This window comes from Cicer arietinum, chromosome 2 (assembly GCF_000331145.2).
Source record: "Cicer arietinum cultivar CDC Frontier isolate Library 1 chromosome 2, Cicar.CDCFrontier_v2.0, whole genome shotgun sequence".
Lineage (NCBI taxonomy): Eukaryota > Viridiplantae > Streptophyta > Magnoliopsida > Fabales > Fabaceae > Cicer > Cicer arietinum.
In genome coordinates this window covers 44,482,749-44,496,244 of record NC_021161.2, presented here as the reverse complement: position 1 = coordinate 44,496,244, position 13,496 = coordinate 44,482,749, and the positions used below count along the sequence as shown (strand labels likewise).

Genomic DNA, 13,496 nt, shown 5'->3' with positions numbered 1-13,496 from the left:
TAAATAAATAAGTAAATGAATAAATAAATAAATAAGTAAATGAATAAATAAATAAATAAGTAAATGAATAAATAAATAAATAAGTAAATGAATAAATAAATAAATAAGTAAATGAATAAATAAATAAATAAGTAAATGAATAAATAAATAATAATAAATTAATAAATAAATAAATAAGTAAATGAATAAATAAATAAATAAGTAAATGAATAAATAAATAATAAAATAAATAACAAATAAATAACAAATAAATAAATAAGTAAATGAATAAATAAATAATGAATAAATAAGTAAGTAAATGAATAAATAAATAATAAAATAAACAACTAAACAAGTAAATGAATAAATAAATAAATAAATAAATGGATAAATAATTAATAAAATAAATAATTAATAATTAAGTAAATGAATAAATAAGTAAATAAGTAAATAAATAAATAAATAATAAAACGATAAATAAGTGAATGAATAAATAAATTATAAAATAAATAATAAATAAATAAGTAAATGAATAAATAATAAAATAAATAATGAATCAATAAGTAAGTAAATGAATAAATAAATAAATAAGTAAATGTATGTTGGATTTTGATCCTTTGATTCCTAATTTTGACATAATTCACAATTCAACAATATTCATACTTAATATGATAAATCTAATATTTCAATTGAGCAAAATTTCAGGAACACCAATTCAATCCTACACACTTGGATCAAATTGCTTGGAACACAAGAAATCAACAAAAGTTGAATTCTGACTATGTAAATCGATTGGGAAATCGATTTCATAACAAGGGTGTAAGGAAATCTTAAGTGTTTGTGAATGAGCAATCGATTAGGCAATCGATTAGCTTAATTAAAAATGAAAAACTGCACAAGTCAGTAGCCTCTGATTTGGAGAGTAATCGATTGGTAAATCGATTGAACATTTCACAAATCAAACCTGATGGTAACACATCGATTGGTAAATCGATTGAATGAGTCACAGTGGCACTCCAGTGCTGAGGGAATCGATTGGCAAATCGATTGACAAAGTATCATTTGAAAAATGACCTCACCTGTGACAAATACAATCGATTGGACAATCAATTGTTAACACTTTCAATTTTGATAAAGTTTGGTTGCAATCGATTGGGAAATCGATTGAACTAAACACCAGGTAAAAACTTTTCAGGAACATGCCACCAAAGCGATTGACAAGTCGATTGATAACAAATAGCTGAGCCACTGTTTTGAAAACAATCAATTGGCAAATCGATTGATATTAAAACTGAGTCACTATTTTGAATCACATCGATTGACATCAAAAACCTGAGCCACTGTTTTGAAAACAATCGATTGGCAAATCGATTGAAATAAACTTTTTGAAAACACAGTGAACTCTGAAGTTTGGCAAATCGATTGGGTAATCGATTGAAAATAGTTTTATTAAAACAGTTTCCCAGAAATCGATTAGGCAATCGATTTCGACAGGTCTGGACATGTTTTACTGAAAAGTGTTGTTTTAATGAATCGATTGGTAAATCGATTAGCTTGTATAGTTTCAAGATTAAAGAAAACCAAGATCGCGATAATCGATTGGCAAATCGATTTAGCTCATTTTATAACTTTACAAAATCGATTGGGAAATCGATTTCGTAGGTGGTTTTTCAGAAACTATATAAGATGTCTTTCAATCTTTATTCTCATAACTTCTAAGAACTTTTACATACAATTTCATAACTTTCATAATTTCTCTTATGCTCTCAAAGACGGTTCATGGCAACAAACTAACAACTTCATAATTGTGATTACAGATCTCAATACAGTTTGTTGACAATCTAAGAGAAATGATAATGTGCTCAAGAACAATCCATGAATATCCAGATTTGTGAAGAGCAACATTTATAAAGATTGAAGACCCTTTTGTTTTACGTCTTTTATTCTTTCTGTAATAAATCTTTGAACCAAAACGAACGTTGAAAATCCAGCTAGAAACTGGTGGCTACTTTCTTGGGTGAAGAGTGTTCAACAAGGAAGAGTCGCACTGTGATTCTGTGATAGGTTGACGAGTATCTACAAGGATCAGAGGGTATTCAATAGGAAAGAGATCATTAAGATAGATAGGTTTCAGGGAGGAAACTGGACAATCTGTAATTGATTCTTTCTATTGAAGGAGAAGAAAATCTGAAATCCGATTGGATTTTCAGGACTGGACGTAGGTTGTTGTTGACAACCGAACCAGGATAAATCTCTGTGTTTTCTTCTCTAACTCTCTCTCTTTAATTTTCTATATTGCTAACTTTGCATGCCTCAAAATTTAAATTCCGCTGTGCACTTGATACTGATTAATTTGGTAACGAAAACTGATATATTTTCTGTTATTTCGAGGTCAAGATACCAACAATGTATAAATAAATAGTAAAATAAATAATAAAATAAATAAATAATTTCATGACAATTTGTATGAATGGTATGCTGCCTTATCGAAACTAACTACTTACTTCAGTGAGTTATCCTCCAACAATTACCTTTAGAAATCAATTGCATCTAATGGCTTAGCTACTAACTTATTTTCTGGAAATTTGTATAACAACAATTCTTATATAGCATAATCCATTTGTTGACAGAAACAAAGCAAGACTTCTAAAATTCCAAGTAAAGACTCAAATCATGGCTATACAAATTTATTTTGGGTTCGTGGATTTCAATTTCTTAACTTTCATCTATATATATATTGTATTGCTTATCCTATTGTACTAACAAAACATGTATTATTATTAAAGCTAATTGATGGAATTAGTGAAACATACCTTATATGATTTGGTATTGAAATTGGAATTGGGATTTGAAATTGGAAATTGAATCCAAATGGGAATCTGATGAAATTGGAAGTGAATTTGGAATGCAGCTGTGATTGAATTTGGAATGTGGCTAATGGAATTACAAATCTTAATTTTGCTGAAATTGGAATGCGGCTCCTATTCCTCTCTGATTGGGATACATAATGACCTAAGTTATTATTATTATTATAATAATAATAATTACTATTATTATTATTATTATTATTATTATTATTATTATTATTATTATTATTATTATTATTATTATTATTATTATTATTATTATTATTATTATTATTATTCCATTCTATTAGAGCTAACTCTTGGTATTATTTTATTTATATCTATATACATATCTATTTATTTTATTTTATTTATTTTTTTCTAAGTTAAATATGGTTAATATTAATAATTTAAATCAATTACTAAAGCAAACACACAGACACACCTAAAGAAATTAGAACACATATTAACACTCATAAAAAAAATAGTATCGTATAATTATACTATTTAAAATAAGGTAATGAGAAATTGGGGTGTTACACCAAATTTAATTTTTTTGTTTTTAACATAGTATTCGTCCGTATAATCTCACAAATTATGGGCGCATTCTAATGGCCCAATAAAGATTGCCCCATGGTTCTTCCAATATGTTATATTTCGCTTTAACACTAGGATAATTGACCAAAAAAATATTAACACTAACACGACACATGTATTGTCGCACGGGAGGTGCATTGTTAACATTTTATATATACGAAGTTTAGATTTTAAACAAAAATGTTGTTTTATGTAACAATCATAAATATACGTCTCGTATTTTTTAATATTTATAAATGAAAAATATTTGTTTCGTATTTTTTTATGTATTAATATTAAAAAAAATTATCTCTTAATTTTTTATATTTATCATTGACAAATATTTGACATTAATATTAGATAAAAAAAATAATTATCACTTGACACTATTTTTGAAAAGAAAGCTCTGAAGAATGAAAACAATAATCGCTCCCTTTCTTTGCTAAACAAAAAACCATAGTTTCCATCTTCTTCTTCATTCATTAGAGGGTGATTTATGACAATTTTTTGATCCAAAATCACCCCTTCAAGTTATTATATTATCTCATTTTATTCAAATAAGCGGTGTTTACATAGGCAAATGATTCATTTTGTTGGTACCATATTTCAAGTAAGGGGTTTATGGAGGCTATCACCAATGTTCAACACTAGCTTTACATATGATTTGTAAACACCTGGTTGGATTGATCATGTCAAATACCAACTATAGTCGATATGAGTGAATACAGTAAATATTTTTTTTCAGAAGATGAATTGAATTAAAGAGTGTGGATCTTATTTTAAATTGATTATCACTCATTGACTTCTTAAATCGTTATGTGTATTGTTGACATATTCTTTACTTTCTTAATTAAAATGCTCAAATTTTGTAATTCTTTATTATTTATCATTAAAATTACTTTTAACAATAGGTAATATGTTAGTTTTTTTCTTATATGATATATTTTGTAATTTTGGATAAGTAAAATCACAAAAATATTAACCTCTTTTATAACAAAAAAAAAAACAATATTCTTTCATTTTTTGGGAATGGTTTTTCCTTTCTTCGTGTTTTTCTACCACTTCAGACTCATTTTTCTTACTTCATTTTTCATTATCTTTGAAGGTCATGAAATCGTTTTTCCGTTTTCCTCCGAGTCTCAGAAATTGTTTTGCTTCTCTACTGTAGCAAATCAATTTCCTTCAACCGATTATCCTCGTCAATTCATATTCCTCTTCAATTGGATCTCTCATAACAATTAAACAGATTCAATTTTCCTCTTCTACTCTCGCGTAACAATTCGATGTAGCTCTTCTTCTCTCAAATCGTCAAATCGTTCTTCTTCTTCTCTTGATTTGATTTTGTTCATCTTTCATTTTTGTTCGATTTCATTCATCTTTGCTCACAAATTCGTAAAAGTTAAGTTTCATTCACGATTCAATGAAAATCGTTCTTCCATTAAGAGTAAGTGAAAATCGTTTTTCCTCTATTAATGTTTATTGTGTAGTAATTTGATATTCAACTGAAATTTGGTAATAAACTAAAACATGACAGAAGAATTTATAAATTTATGGTAAAAGGTTAGTGTGTATTATTTCAAACCAATTTACATTTTAAGTTTATTGTATAATATTTCACCATTTAAAGCTCATGTATATATATTCATGGAAATGGTAGAAATTTGATGTATGTGTTTCTACAATTAAATTTGGTTTTAGTTTGGAACAATTCAGTTCAGTTTGATTTCAATTTTTAAAAACTAATTCAATTAATAAATTGTTTTTGTAAAAACAATTTGATTTTCAATTTTTATGAACTCAGTTCAGTTTTAAAGTTTGATTCATTTAATAGTCTTTTGAACATTCCTAGTAATTACTCAAATTTATAACTATGTATGGAATTGAATGCAAATAAAAATCTTCAATCATTGTATTTTATATCTTTTTATCCAACAAAATCATGTCCAAAGAGATTGGTTCATCATCACTTTGTGTGGTGTAGACCGTACATATGCGGACAACTAGAACTTTGATACTCCAATTATCGCTCTTTCAATAACATGTTCAAGAAATGTATAGTCCATTTGAATTTGTTTTGCAAAATTTGTATTTCATAGATGTTAGATTTTTTGTTCAAAGTGAGTGAAAAAACATAAAATATTTCTATTTGATTTTCTACTTTAGATATTGATAAATATATACTGTATATAAATATTTAAAATAGTTAGACAAAGTCATGTCTCTTTGAATTTTTGTCACTTTTTTTTTTCTCCGGAAACTAATTTACTTTAATTTGTTGTTTTATTGTGTTAATTGACATGAAATTAAAGTAAGTCATTTGAAATTATTTGTATTTGATGTGTACTTATAATTGTTTGACAATTAATATCTTATAATCGAATTGTTATAAATTTTGGATTTTAGTTTTGAAACAAAAAAATGCGGGATGTGTACTTGTAATTGTTTGACAATTAAATTAAGATAAAATTAGAAGATAAAAGTCACACAAAAACTTAATGTATATGCTACCATGGGTTGAGTTGAGGGGATCTATAAGGACAAGGCCAATTTGAATTGTCCATCCACCCGAATTGTGAAATAGTATCAAGCCTCCAAACCAAGTACTTTAAAGTTAGAATACTACCACATTATAAAATAGAGTCTAAGCTCATGCATAACATTGCATTTTCTTGTGATTATTTTGTTGTGATTAATAAGTATTGTATGCAATAATAATTTCTCTTAAGTGATTTTGACCTTATAATGTGATATTTTTCTTGATGAATATTAGTGTGATGATACGGTTTTATTATCATTACCTGTGTGTTTTTCTTACTTATATTATACTAATAAATTAGTGATAACCAATATCAATTAATTGTGTTTTGAGGCTTAATCCCATCTACGGGCAACAGCCACAATCCGTATGGTTCAATTCTATGAAGCACCATATTTGGTTTGCTAATATATAATTTGCACTCCTGTTTTCAACACTTTGGTAGAGATTGTCTTAACTATCAACCATGATGTTTTGGTTATGAGTTTTACTACACAACCAACAGACAAAAGAAATAAGTTAAAAATGAAATATATGACAACTTTAGATGTTTTTGTGGATAAAACTTTCTCATTAATTCTTAGTGATGCTTCTTTTCCACTATCTTTTTTTTTCCTTCATTTTTTATTCAAAATTAAACTGTAATAAAGAAATAATAATGTAAAATTAAAGTAATATTTTACATGGTATTGGATAGTAAAAAATATTGGTTAACGCCAACTTTAATTTGGTCAAAATTAAGGGGTCTACCAAATTTACAACAAAAAAAAGGTAAAATTAAGAGGTCAAAAGTGTTATTTTAAATATAAAAAAAAATTATAGGATTTAAAAAGAAAAAAGGTTCGTTTTGGAGAGATGGAACTAAAAGTATAATATATCAATTTGATTCGTTTTTATAGAAGAAAAGTTTGAACGCCAAAGTAACAAACAGTTGATAGGTTGATTTCATACTCTAACCATAAGAGTCGGACAAGATACCCATAAAATCTACCATAACTAGAAGATGATGACAAACTTTTAAAATATCATTTTTTTTCTTTGAAATATTAAATATATAAAATCTAGTTTGATGTAAATATGTAAGCTTAATTAGTTGGAATTAAATTGAAACTATTATTACCTATCAAGTGTAATCAAATGATTATTCTAAAGTAGAAAGTATTTTAATAATAATTTGAAAGTCACAGATTTTAAGATAAATATATTTTTTGTGAATGATATTTATTTTTAAATAGCCAAACCATACAGAAAATAGTTAAATAAAATGTAAAAAATAGAAGAGAATAATAAAATATAATTTATTTACCAATCTTATTAATTAATATTTCAAATGAGATTGCTTTTTTTCTCAAGTACATAATGATTGGTATAGCAGTTATTCAATATGCTACAAAGTTTTAGGGCTTCTCATCAATAGGTACAGGGTTGCAACATGGAGGTCTATGACAAACGACTGGGTCACATGGCCACTCAGGCTTACAACAAGGATTACCATATCTACCTTGTACATTGCCAACAAAAATACATGCAATAGCAACTAGTAATACCACAAACTTAAAGATCAACCTCAATAGAGTTTCCATCTTAACCAAACTTGGTTTACAAAGAAAGAGAAGATGAAAATGTTATAATGAATGATATGTTAAAACAATGTACACTTATTAATTTATAGACAAATTAGAATCTTTGAAATATGTTTTCAATATCTAGACATTAATATTGTTCAAACTTTAAATTATGATATTAAGTTTTTTTTTTTATATGTTGACCGACTTCTAATATTTTATTATTTTATTAAAATCTAATTTTTAATGATGTTTATATTATGAATAGTTTATGTATTATTCATTAATTTCATGCACTTTATATTTATCTATGCTATAAATAAAGTATTACAAGTAATTCATTTACAATTACAAAAAATAATATCTCAACTGTATTTTACAAGATATTGTGCCTTAAAAATATATTTACTACACTAACTTTAGTATTTGGTTTCAAATATATATAAAATATAAACTTAAAAGAAAAGATAAGAAAACAAAATTTAATTGTAAAAACAACATATATAAAAAATTATAAAGAAACAACTACAGTATACCCAATTTTATTAAACAAAAAATGAGAGAGAAGAAAAAGAATAATAGAATTAAAGGAAACAAACCAAACTTATGTAGAGAATCAAGGAAAGCGAATTTAAGAAAGTCAACTTTAATACGGTTAAAGTTTTCCCTATTGAAATTACAGAGGGAGTCTCACTAAGTGGCAAAGTTGTAATACTATGATGTATTTTTTTAATTAATTAAATTGACATTGATGATTTGAAGCTAGTGTTGAACATTGGTGATAGCCTCCATAAACCCCTTACTTGAAATATGGTACCAACAAAATGAATCATTTCTCTATGTAAACACAACTTATTTGAATAAAATGAGATAATATAATAACTTGAAGGGGTAATTTTCGATCCAAAAATTGTCATAAATCACCCTCTGATGAATGAAGAAAAAGATGAAAACTAGGGTTTTTTGTTTAGAAAAGAAAGAGAGCGATTATTGTTTTCATTCTTCTAAGCTTTCTTTTCAAAAATAGTGTCAAGTGATAATTAATTTTTTTTTTATCTAATATCAAATATTTGTCAATGATAAATATAAAAAATTAAGAGATAATTTTTTTGACATTAATACATAAAAAAATTACGAAACAAATATTTATCATTTATAAATATTAAAAAATACGAGACGTATATTTATCATTGATACATAAAATAATTTTTTTTTTTTAAATCTAAACGTGATATATATAAAATGTTAACACTGCACCTCCCGAGCGACAATACATGTGTCATGTTATTTATTAATATTTTTTGGGTCAATTATCCTAGTGTTAAAAAGCAAAATATAACATATTGGAAGAACCATGGGGCAACCCTTATTGGGGCAGCATAATGTGCCCATAATTTGTGAGATTATACGGACGAATACTATGTTAAAAATAAAAAAATTAAATTTGGTAACCCTACATTTATACCCTAGACGTATTTCGGTAGGAAATTTATAGGTGACCTCAAGATAACACTCCAAATGTGCGAAGCTACTATGCAAGATATATTTATCTCGAATATCGCGTATATATGTGTCGGGTTGAGTTTAGGAGATTTATGAGGACATGGTTAATTGGAATTGTCATTTCATCTGGGTAGTGGCATAATATCATCATCTTAACCAAGTACTTCAGAGTTATAATGGTATCACATTGTGCAGTAGAGTCTAAGCTAATGCATATCATTGCATTTCATTGTGATTGTTTTGTTTTGATTAATGTGTATGGTAGGCAATAATAATTTCTCTTAGATGATTTGATGTTATAGTGAAATGTATTGATTTTTCTTGAGTGATTTTTGTTGAGACAAAATCACAATTTAATATTTTGATGAAAACAAACAAAAAGTTAATTAAGAATGTTAATTATGATTCTAAATGTTATGTTAATTTAACTTGTGCTTTTGAGTGTATTAATTTAAAGATAAGATTTAAACAAAGCAAAGAAATCAGCATAAAAAAGCAAGAAACTAAACAGACAAGAAATGAGAACATTCTTAACAAAATCTGAAAAAACAGAGAATGTTCTCCTATTTTAAGAATGATTATCACAGCTCAGAGATCAATTAATCTCGACTAGTTAAAAAAAGTTTTAGCCTCTGGATTTTACATCAATATCATTAACACTTGGCAAGGAACAAACTGATATAATCAGATTCAAAGAAACTACTCGAATCACAGAGAGATAAGATCACGAATTAGCAAGACCAGACAGATCTGAACATTCTCCAGCTTGACTGTCAAGAATGAAGATCATTCTGATCAACAGTCTGAAAAACGAATAATGTTATGATTTTGACAGCATTGATCCAAGAACATTTTGGTTTACAAAGAACAAAGTCTTCTTTAATTCAAGATTGATTTGAGCTACGAAAATACATCAATCTACATGGCAAATCACCATTATTCATTACAAAGGAGCATAATTATATATTCAAGATCATTTTGGATAGATTCTTTCCATAAAATCAACAAAAAGCAAAGCAATGCATCAAGAATAAAAAGCAAGACTAATCCTCAAAGTTGATGGTTAAAGTAAGCAAGTACAAACTGGACATAAATGATAAAGTCCCTGCATCACTGACACACCTACAGAACATAAAAGCTTGGCACGCAACATCTGTTAGAATTGTCAAAATCCAGCAATCACTCAAAACAGAAATGAAGAACGTTATCCGTTTTTACAACTTCGAGAAAGAGCAAAATCTGTTGTAATTTAAGATTGATCTAGGCTACAAAAGTACATCTATCTACACTATAAAACATCAGTATTAATCTACACAAGATTGTTTTGGATAGATTCGATCAAAGAGGATCAACAAAAGCAAAGCAAAACACCAAGTTCAATCTCCAAATTGATGAGCTATGAGAAAGGACAACCATGACAACAAGGACACTGCTGTTCAACTTTTTGCATAAAGCACATCATGTTTTCGAGACAAAGGACTTACACATAACAACTGTCAAAGTTCAACACTTAAACAAAACAAGACACGAAGAATGTTCTTGTTTTTTTACTAAAGAACATTCTGATTTTAATTATCTTTTAAAGACAAAATTAAAACATATAATTTTACGCAGTATAAATCACATTTTAAACAGTATTAAGATTGCTCATATCATTGGTGAAATCAAGAACTCGAGATCATTAACCAAAGGTGGAAAATAGCCTCAAGATTGATCTTCAAATTGATGAGTTGTGAGCAAAGACACAAGTACATTGTACTTACAATATTCTGCAGAAAGTTCTGCATAAACATGACTCAAAACAGTGCCAATTAACATGTGACAACTCATTCACTCACTTATTCACGTTTTCTATGGGACCCAAAAGTAAGAACGTTATTCGTTTTGTCAAGAATGTTATGGACAGCTAATAAAAACATGTTTAGTTGCTTTAAAATATATCTAACACTTGGAAAGTGTGTCCAACCGATATATTCATTTTAAACTGAATATTCAAAGTCTTTTAACATCTATAAATTGAAGATCAATTGGAAGATGAATGCAAGAGTTCAATTTGCAAATCTTCCAACACTTGTTCAAGTAACAAGTCAAAAAAACTCTTCAAGCAAACTTCAGCTCTCTTCACTATATTTTTGGATCATTATATACTGAGTTTGTCTTTCATTTATCTCAAACAAGTGTTGAGAAGTTTTAAGATCCCAAATACGTTTATCATACATATCATTTGTAACTCAAGTCTATCTTTTATGTTTGATTGAATGTGTTTGTAAATATCTTTTCAAAGCTGATAGGTGATTGTAAAAATCATTTCTAGGTTGAAAGGTGAAGATTGTAATAGATCAAGGTTGATCTTGACTAGTGTTTTAAAAACCAAGAACATTCACAGTTGTGAGGACTGGACCTAACCCGAGTTGAGTCAACTAGGATATATCTCTTTGTGATATCTCTTCCCTTATCTTTATTTATTTCTAGTCTTTTGATTATCAAATTAAATAGATAAATTAAATTGTTTGTTTTTCACTAACCAAGAACGTTCTTCGTTTTCTATTTTCGTAACCAAGATTAATCTTGAGTTAAATTCTTTAAGTTTTAACATGAAATTTTAAAAAGGTGAAATTACAATTCAAACCCCCTTTCTTGTGATTGACATTACTACTTCAATTGGCATCAGAGCTCCGCCGCTAAAGTTTGAGCACTTAACAGTGTAAGAGGAAAAGATTCAAGAAGAAGAAGAAGTAATTTCAGAAGCAAACATGTGCTTGATGGAAAACTTAGAAAATTATAAGGTAATCATCTCTAAACTATGTCATTCATGTGAACAAATGGAAAAAGAATTTGATAATCTTTTATTTGATTCAAACTTTCTCGCTCAAAAATATGGTTTATTAAAAGAACAACTCCATAAAGAAAGAGAAGAAAAGAGAAAGCTCAAGCTATTATTGACGAACTCAGTAAGTTCATTCAAAGTCTGTAGCAATCTCATCTAAAAATGGTTGAGCAACAAAAGATTCTTGATGAGATAACCTTGCGAAATCATATTCCAAAATGTTCTAAAACTAAGGAACAAATCACCTCTTTAAAATTAGAAGTTCCTGATTTGAAAAATGATTTAACTTACTTGGTAAAGACCACTAAAACCTTTCAAAATAATATGATATCTGAAAAAGGGATATTTGACAAAGATTATTTACGTTTCAAAACTTTTCAAAATGAAAACCTTTGTGAAAAATTTTTTGTTTCAAAATAGAAGGATGAAAAGGTAATATAAGATGCTCTTATTGTAACAAAATTGGACATCTTGATTCCATATGTTTTTACAAAAAATGGAATAAGAAATTCAAAGCAAAACGATTTCCAAAAAATGAAGAACGTTCTTTGTTTTTTCATTCATGTGAAAAACGTTCTTGTCTCATATCAGAACTTTCTCCAAGAATAAAAAAGAAGTGTTCTTACTATTCAAAGAGTGGCCATGTTGAATGAAATTGTTATTATAAGAAAAAATCTACTAGAAGAAGATATACTAACCATCAAGGATCCAAACAAATATGGATACCAAAATCATTACTAATTTGTAATGTAGGAACACCATGCAACAATCAAGAAAGAACATTGATACATGGACAATGCATGCTCAATACACATGAATGGAAAAGAATGGGGCCTCCTCTGTTTACAAATATTTGAAAAGTCTATAACATTTGATAAAATTAACAAATCAAAGGTACATGTATCATTAGTTGAAATAATTTTGCATTGATTAAGGATGTTTGATATGTGAAAGATAACTTTGTAAAATTGATTTTAAAGTTATTTTTTAAAACCCCACATGGCTGATGTAAAATAAACATCCTCATGTTTCAGTTTAAAAAAAAAATTACTATGTTTTATACTTAGATAAATTTCAAACAAAATCATGTTTTTTAAGAGTTTTGAAAAAGAATTGTCATTTCTATAAGAAATGATCAAGGGAAATTTGAAACATCATTCTTCAAATCATTCTTTGATGAAAATTGATATTTCACATGATTTGCTTGTCAAAGAACTTTCCAACAATATGAAGTTGTTTTAAAAAAAATTAATTACATAAATGGGTAGTTGTTTATGTCTAATTGGTGACTTGTTTGATCCATAATTTGAGTGGAACCAACCAATCAATTAAGAATTGTTGAAACTGATAAATGATTTTTTTTTGTACCAGCCCTCTTATTAGATGTGAAATCAGCATGTGTAGTAATCTTCAATATATGCTTATACACTTGTACATGAATTCATCTAGATAGTTGAGACAATTAAGTGCATCAAAGGTGTCTAGTTTTGGAGTACAAGATAGGTCATAGGAAACTATCTATGGCTAACAAAATGCAGTTGATTAATTGTAAAAGTGTCACATATGTTATTTCTATCAAAAGAGATGATGAGTAGGAAGAACAATCTGGACAGTCACAACAGATTGTTTCCTAGAAAAATGAGACTGATAAACAATCTCTGCTT

General features: G+C 27.3%; 1 pseudogene; it reads right to left on the bottom strand.

Annotated features, from left to right (window-relative positions):
* LOC101515499 (uncharacterized) overlaps positions 1-7,520 on the bottom strand; it is a 29,179-nt pseudogene extending 21,659 nt beyond the window's left edge.
* Between the last annotated feature and the right edge of the window lie 5,976 nt (positions 7,521-13,496).